General features: G+C 44.8%; 1 pseudogene; it reads right to left on the bottom strand.

Annotated features, from left to right (window-relative positions):
* Positions 1 to 6,246: 6,246 nt before the first annotated feature.
* LOC124709389 lies at positions 6,247 to 6,364 on the bottom strand (annotated as a pseudogene).
* Positions 6,365 to 8,507: the final 2,143 nt, after the last annotated feature.

Genomic DNA, 8,507 nt, shown 5'->3' with positions numbered 1-8,507 from the left:
AAGTCTTCAGTATATACTTTTAAATGTGTGGATAACTGCTTAGATTTTGTAATACTTGTGATAGCTTATTAAAAACGGATGCATTAGAATAGTGCACGCCTCTTTGCGCAGGAGTCAAAGAGGTGCAGTCCAAATGCAAATTGAATTTCTTCTTGCTGTTAACTGAGTGAAAGCTGTTAATTCTTAGGAATAAACTCATATCAAGAAAATCAAACGGCTTTAATGAATATATATGGGCTTGTCAGAATTTCCAGACTCCTGTACAGGGGTCTACAAATGATTCGAAAGCTTACAACACATATAGCTCGAACTGTCCATTTCTGAGCCAAAAATACCAATCTATAATGCTGCAAGCTACTCCAGAATATAATAGCGTATGTCATAACCGAATGAAGACAAGCAAAATAAACTTATTTTCGAGTTGTATCACTTTTTTCAGATGATAACCATGGCAATAAGTTTTAAAACAAGATCCTGAATGTGGGCTTTCCACGAAAGCTTACTCTCTATCCAAACACCTAGGAATCTGAATTGTTTGGACTCACAAATCATATGCCAATTTTGTGTAAACAGAATTCAGTTAAATTGAATTGTGTGGTAGACACTAAAAACTGGGTCTTACCGCGATTTAGCATCAGTTCACTTTCCACAAGCCATGAATATATGTCTGCAACTACGCTATTTGATACACTGCCTATGTTGCACACAACATCCTTCACTATCAAGGTAGTATCTAAATCGCCTGTGCCTTGGAGCTTGTTAGTCCTAGCTGTGACGTGTAATAAAGATTCTACCTCTAAACGTTTCTCAGCTGCCAGAGTTTTTTATACAACCAAGGCAGCTGATGGTAATAGGCCACAGGCCCATTTGCAATATTGGCGAACACATGTGGCTCTGCACACAATGCCCAGTTTACGACTCCACTGTGAAGGTCTTCAGCTGGCGTCAGTCCAGGTATAGCAGCATTGTTCTGCTGGAGACCTGTCTCAACATGGGGCTGCTCTGTCTGCCCTGTACGGCTGTGGGCCTGCCCGGCAAGATTTACTGTGGATTGGGCTCGCTGCTAATTGCTTCCAGCTCCCAAAATGCTGTTTCTGGGAGCTAAGAACCATAAAAATACCTCACGCTTTTAGCACCCTACGAGGCTCCATCAACGTTTGCTCAGGCCATTAACTTTCTAGAGTGTCGCTCAAGGTGCATCAGGTTGTACGAGGGCAGTTCAATAAGTAATGCAACACTTTTTTTTCTGAAACAGGGGTTGTTTTATTCAGCATTGAAATACACCAGGTTATTCCCCAATCTTTTAGCTACACAACACTATTTTTCAACGTAATCTCCATTCAATGCTACGGCCTTATGCCACCTTGAAATGAGGGCCTGTATGCCTGCACGGTACCATTCCACTGGTCGATGTTGGAGCCAACGTCGTACTGGATCAACAACTTCTTCATCATCCGCGTAGTGCCTCCCACGGATTGCGTCCTTCATTGGGCCAAACATATGGAAATCCGACGGTGTGAGATCGGGGCTGTAGGGTGCATGAGGAAGAACAGTCCACTGAAGTTTTGTGAGCTCCTCTCGGGTGCGAAGACTTGTGTGAGGTTTTGCGTTGTCATGAAGAAGGAGAAGTTCGTTAAGATTTTTGTGCCTACGAACACGCTGAAGTCGTTTCTTCAATTTCTGAAGAGTAGCACAATACACTTCAGAGTTGATCGTTTGACCATGGGGAAGGACATCGAACAGAATAACCCCTTCAGCGTCCCAGAAGACTGTAACCATGACTTTACTGGCTGAGGGTATGGCTTTAAACTTTTTCTTGGTAGGGGAGTGGGTGTGGCGCCACTCCATTGATTGCCGTTTTGTTTCAGGTTCGAAGTGATGAACCCATGTTTCATCGCCTGTAACAATCTTTGACAAGAAATTGTCACCCTCAGCCACATGACGAGCAAGCAATTCCGCACAGATGGTTCTCCTTTGCTCTTTATGGTGTTCGGTTAGACAACGAGGGACCCAGCGGGAACAAACCTTTGAATATCCCAACTGGTGAACAATTGTGACAGCACTACCAACAGAGATGTCAAGTTGAGCACTGAGTTGTTTGATGGTGATCCGTCGATCATCTCGAACGAGTGTGTTCGCACGCTCCGCCATTGCAGGAGTCACAGCTGTGCACGGCCGACCCGCACGCGGGAGATCAGACAGTCTTGCTTGTCCTTGCGGCGATGATGACACACGCTTTGCCCAACGACTCACCGTGCTTTTGTCCACTGCCAGATCACCGTAGACATTCTGCAAGCGCCTATGAATATCTGAGATGCCCTGGTTTTCCGCCAAAAGAAACTCGATCACTGCCCGTTGTTTGCAACGCACATCCGTTACAGACGCCATTTTAACAGTTCCGTACAGCGCTGCCACCTGTCGGAAGTCAATGAAACTATACGAGACGAAGCGGGAATGTTTGAAAATATTCCACAAGAAATTTCCGGTTTTTTCAACCAAAATTGGCCGAGAAAAAAAATGTGTTGCATTACTTATTGAACTGCCCTCCTAATAAAACCATTAATAATTTTCTGTATACGAAAAATAGGTGACAGAGTAACTTGTTCTCTCACACACTGATTGAAGATTTACAGTATCTGTATCACATATATGTATTTATTGCGACAGCAGAAAGGACACTATATATGCAAAAAAGTCCATTGCTTGTGGTATAGTGGCTAGCACTGCTGCCTCTCGATCATGGGGTCCCAGGCTCGATTTCCAGTTAGGTTAGGGATTTTCTCTGCCCAGGGACTGGGTGTTCGTGTTGTCCTCATCATTTCATCATCATCATTCGTGAAAGTGGCCAGACTGGACTGTGTAAAGATTGGGACTTTGTATGGGCACTGATTAACGCGCACAATTGAGTGTCCCACAAACCAAACATCATCATAAAATGAGATTTTCACTCAGCAGCGGAGTGCGCACTGATATGAAACTTCCTGGCAGATTAAAAGTGTGTGCTGGACCGAGAATCGAACTCGGGAACTTCACGGGCAAGTGCTCTACCATCTGAGCTACCCAAGCACAACTCACACCCAATCCTCACAGCTTCAATTCTGCCAGTACCTCGTCTCCTACCTTCCAAACTTGACGGAAGCGCTTCTGTGAACCTTGCAGAACTAGCACTCCTGAAAGAAAGGATACTGCGGAGACATGGCTTAGCCACAGCCTGGGGGATGTTTCCAGAATATCAATTTCACTCTGCAGCGGAGTGTGCGCTGATATGAAACTTCCTGGCAGATTAAAACTGTGTGCCGGACCGAGACTCGGACTCGGGACCTTTGCCTTTCACGGGAAGGAAGTTTGAGAAGAATCTGTTGGTCTAAAAGGAGGCCAGTATTAGCAATGTTTGAATTTTTTAAGGGAGTCCCGTGTTAGTTGACCAGGATTATTTTCACAGTGGGGCTGAAGACTCACAAGTGTGTACATGTAGCCCCTATCATTGGCTATAACGTGAAACCACTCTCACAGTGGGATAGAGTTTCTGCTTTCTGCCCTGCTGTGAGAAAGAATTATATATTACTGGTTAATCACAACAGATTCTTTGGGAGAAGGGAGATTGTTGGTATTGTTATAAGTGTTTCATTGATTGGAACTCAGAAGGACTACTGTGATTGACTAACAAGAATCCAGTGCTGGTAGAACCAGCAAGTTTTTGGGGAAGGAGACCAGAAACACACTTTCTCTTAGATCTCCCGACAGGAAATATCTTTATCTTAGCCTATCAGAGGGAGAGATGACTTCACCTTAGAGCTGCAGAACTCCTACAGAAGATCACAGATTCCAGGGCTGAACTTGTAGCTCTCAGCTATCACTGCAGCCATGCTCTGCACCTGCATCAAGTCAGTTGTTTCTGGCTTGAGTTTTCCTTTCTCAAATTAATTCATGCATCACGTTGTTAAGTTCAACATGCACTTAAGCGAGGGTGCTGGTGCTTACATGTACTTTCCTGGTTCTTTTCTGTAACCTGTTAACTACTTCAGCAGTCATTTGGGGTTCTCGTGGACATAGCTAATTGTTATATTTCTTTTCCATTTCTGCCCACCTGTATGAATGTCTTATTGCGTTTCTTTTACCATTCATTTGACCGTTTGTGCACTTTAATAGCATTGCTTGTTTTCTCTGTTCAAAGACTGGAATCGAGTTGATGCATCTTGGTAATAAACAGGATTTCAGTGTGACTTTTCACTTCATTTCGTAGTTTGATGAGCCATGGTCCCCATATTTCATGTTTAATAGCCACACCTTTTTAACTTCAGATCGGTATTTTCCGTTGAGCGACTTTCTCTTCTTCATATTTCACGTGATGCTATGGGGAGCGGCCAGCTCGCTGTTTGGGTCACTGCGTTCAGATCTTGTTACCATCTTAGGGGTACGTTAAATGCTCAGCTGTACTCTCAGTATTCCACATCTCATCCTAAAAACTGATTAGTTAGAGAGGAGCAGAAACCGCTACCTCGCCACAAGTAATGAATTTGAGGAGAAAGACTTCGCTATGGCCGGCCGAGGTGGCCGAGCGGTTCTAGGCGCTACAGTCTGGAACCGCGCGACCGCTACGGTCGCAGATTCGAATCCTGCCTCGGGCATGGGTGTATGTGATGTCCTTAGGTTAGTTAGGTTTAAGTAGTTCTAAGTTCTAGGGGACTGATGACCTCAGAAGTTAAGTCCGATAGTGTTCAAAGCCATTTGAACCATTTGAACTTCGTTATGATCAGTTACGAAACACAAGTCTGGAATGAAATGGATGTCCCACTTGCACCCACGTCAGAGTATGTCTACATACAACATCCTAAAAACCCACGAAAACATTTGAGAAAAAAAATCACATAAAATTCCTTTGTCACTGGAAATTAAGCCTTACAGCGAAATTTCATTGCAACCTACTGTTCTCCCTCTCCTTAATTTCCCGAGTATCTGACACCAACACGCAAACAATCGAGTGATACTAGACGTTCACATACCTTGATGACAATGGTTAGACTGTTGCCTATCAAACTATGTACGGCTACAAAACGTCAGGAAATCCCTATCAACTTCGTGGCCAGCGTGGGAGCACGTTCCAGAGCGTGCATTGTCGTCCGTGGTGATCACTCAGCCCGTTAGGAACCACGTCCCGCCTTTTATCGTGTCCTGGGGACCACCATGAATCACGGCGACTTCTGCGTAATTATTGTCTTTGAATAAATGTGTCATTTCCGTTCGTCTCATCGTGTATTTCTTTCAGATACAAAATTCAAATGGCTCTGAGCACTATGGGACTTAACATCTGAGGTCATCAGTCCCCTAGACTTAGAACTACCAAAACCTAACTAACATAAGGACATCACACACATCCATGCCCGAGACAGGATTCGAACCTGCGACCGTAGCAGCAGCGCGATTCCGGACTGAAGCTCCTAGAACCGCTCGGCCACAGTGGCCGGCTCTTTCAGATAGCTTCTGTACTATACTGCTGCAGTTTTTCTATGTTTTGTCCAAGTTTCATCGAGTTACGTTACTTAGCTATGACAGAACATGTAAAAGTTCTTTTGGTCCTTAACTTTGGACACTAGTAAATGTATGTATTTATCTAATGAAAATGGATAACGTATATACGAAAATATTTCTTAAAATGGTCAACATAAAGAAATAATATCGACTCAAATCAACTTCTGAATTACACCATATTTTACAGGGTGCGTAAAATAAAACTTGTTCGGGAATTAAAAAAGAAAAAAGAAGAAGAAACGACGCACCACGAAGGAATTATCCGAATGGGAAGGAAATTGGTCCGTGTGATATATAAATAGAGACAAACAAGGTATTACAATTTCATTGAACCGATGATTTACTCAAGAGAAAGAGCCTCCACAAAGTGAGTAAGTCAACAAAAGCGTTGGTCCACCTCCGGCCCTTATGCAAGCAGTTATTCAACTTGTCATTTATTGACAGAGTTGTTGGATGTCCTCCTGAGGGATATCGTGCCAAATTCTGTCCAACTGGCACGTTAAACTAAACTCCTCCCGAGCAGGCCATGAAGGCCCAGAGGTACCGACCGGCCGCCGTGTCATCCTGATCCCACAGGCGTCACTGTATGCGGATATGAAGGGCCATGTGGTCAGCACACCGCTCTCCCGGCCGTATGTCAGTTTACGAGACCGGAGCCTCTACTTCTCAATCAAGTAACTCCTCAGTTTGCCTCACAAAGGCTGAGTGCACCCCGCTTGCCAGCAGCGCTCGGCAGGCCGGATGGTCACCCATCCAAATGCTAGCCCAGCACGACAGCGCTTAACTTCGGTGATCTGACGGGAACCGGTGTTACCACTGCGGCAAGGCCGTTAGCGCAATTGGCACTACATCGTCAAAGTCCAGAGCTGGTTGAAGGGCCCAGCCTATAATTATTGGCCAAGGTACGGTTCGGCAAGCACGACGGTAAGCATTAAAGACACTCGACGTCTGGCTCTGCTGAAGATGCCCAGCTTATGGTATGTGAGGTGTGAGGATAGAAGCTGCACGTCACTTCATCCCTGAGCTGCAGTATCAGACAAGGTGGAAACGACTATTGCATGGTGTCTCCAACATACGTTAGAGCAAATTTTAGATTCACAGAGTCATCCGGTACTGTCAGGAACAGTTCGTATAGCTACGCCAGTACTCAGCAAGGCACCTTGCGGCGTATGAGAGCAGGTATTCCGTGTAGAACTGTTACTTCGCCACGTCCTTGTTCCAGTTGTAGATGTGCCTAGGAAGGAAGAGTGTTGATGAACCTTCAGATGAGTCAAAATCTCTGTAATTTTAGGTCTATCGAGGAGATACGTCAGGAGCAGGCAACATATTGCGGCTCAAAACCCACTGATTCACGGAATAATGCAGATAGAGAGGTAAAACGTGTCACACGTGGCTGAAATGACACGGGGTTTTATTGAAATCAAATACTAATCTAAAGACCGGTCAACAGTTGGCGCTGGACAGCAACGAGTCAGTGAGACCGCATGAGAATCGCGTATAAAATGAGCTGTAGTGAGAGAGGGGGTCAGATGCGCCAGCACTTGCGGCACGTTGTCTTGACCAGAAAAAGCACTGTTAGCGAAACTTTACTATCGGAATCGAGAATCCGCCACTGCACCTCTACTATCCTATCTACATAAGAGGCATATTCGAACAGGTAAAGGTCCTGTGACAAGCCGCGCTGTGAAGAAAATGATAACGAAGTTTGAGGTTACGGGTTTTTTAGACGATTGGCCCCATAGTAGGTGACCAGGACATCTCAGGAAGAAATGGAGACGCCAGTGGGTTCATCTCCGCACGTTGCACCTGCACTGCAACGCACCGCTGTTTGTAGAGCACCAAAGTGTACCCTCCAAAGCTATCCATACAAAATCCACTGTCGTCATGAGCTACACTTGCGGTGTAGGAGAGCTTGTATTTTTTCTCGTATCATATGATTACAAATTTTCAGTTTTCGGATTTTTTCCTTTGGTTGTACAGCGAAGCCTTGCTCCTTGTCATATTTCATGATTCTAAGCCAACGGGAAGTGCCCTATAGGCTTTGATGAGTTTGTGAATATTAAAGTATGTGACGTAAATAGCGATATCTTTTGATTGCAATGAGTTAGAAGCTTCAATTTTTTACACCGCCAAGGGACCATAGACCTCAGTATCTGATATAAATTTCATGTCGCCACAGTCTTCAAAGCAAGCCAATGCTTGCAAGGGGATTCCACATCATCAAAACCATTCGTAGTAATCCCCAAAGAATTTTTCCGGGCCCTAAACTAAAGAAAATACAATGTAGCGCAAGAGATGTTGAACCATTCGATATTTACTTCCTGGTCATTCTATTAACGGGGCAGTCCCCTTCGAAACTTTAATAAATCATTTTTTTTTGTTTTGTCTAAAAATGTTCTCTAGGATATCTACTTTGTTGAAGTGTTGATCCCAAGTTCGCCAGAAACTCCGCTATCGAGTAAACAAGACAATTTGTGAAAAAGTGTCTCCGAAAACCATTCACAGCAAGAAAAATATATTCGACAGGTGATTTCACGGCAGCCAAAATTATAAATGAGCTCGAACTTGAGATCGGCGCAGCCAGTTATAACTTCTGCACAAAAAGGCTCGAAAAGAGTATTGAGTGAACAGAGCAGCGGATGACAGATGATGCCAAAGACGACCGCAGGACCACCATGGTTGGTTGTTTGGGGGAGGGGACCAAACAGCGAGGTCATCGGTTCCATCCGATGAGAGAAGGAAATCGGCCGTGCCCTTTCAAAGGATCCCAGAATTTGCCTGAAGCGATTTAGGGAAATCACGGAAAACTAAGTCAGGATGTCTGGACGCAGGTTCGAACCGTCGTCCTCCCGAAAGCGGGTCCACTGTGCCACCTCGCTCCCCATCATGGCCACGGAGAAGATGAAGGACGACGTCCTTTTCGATCTGAAAGGATTATTGTATGGTTCAAAGGCCGCCGGCTAGAAGTATGGTTAACT

This window comes from Schistocerca piceifrons, chromosome 7, assembly GCF_021461385.2.
Source record: "Schistocerca piceifrons isolate TAMUIC-IGC-003096 chromosome 7, iqSchPice1.1, whole genome shotgun sequence".
Classification (NCBI taxonomy): Eukaryota; Metazoa; Arthropoda; class Insecta; order Orthoptera; family Acrididae; genus Schistocerca; species Schistocerca piceifrons.
The sequence above is the reverse complement of the archived record's forward strand: the minus strand, read 5'-3'. Positions and strand labels throughout refer to the sequence as shown.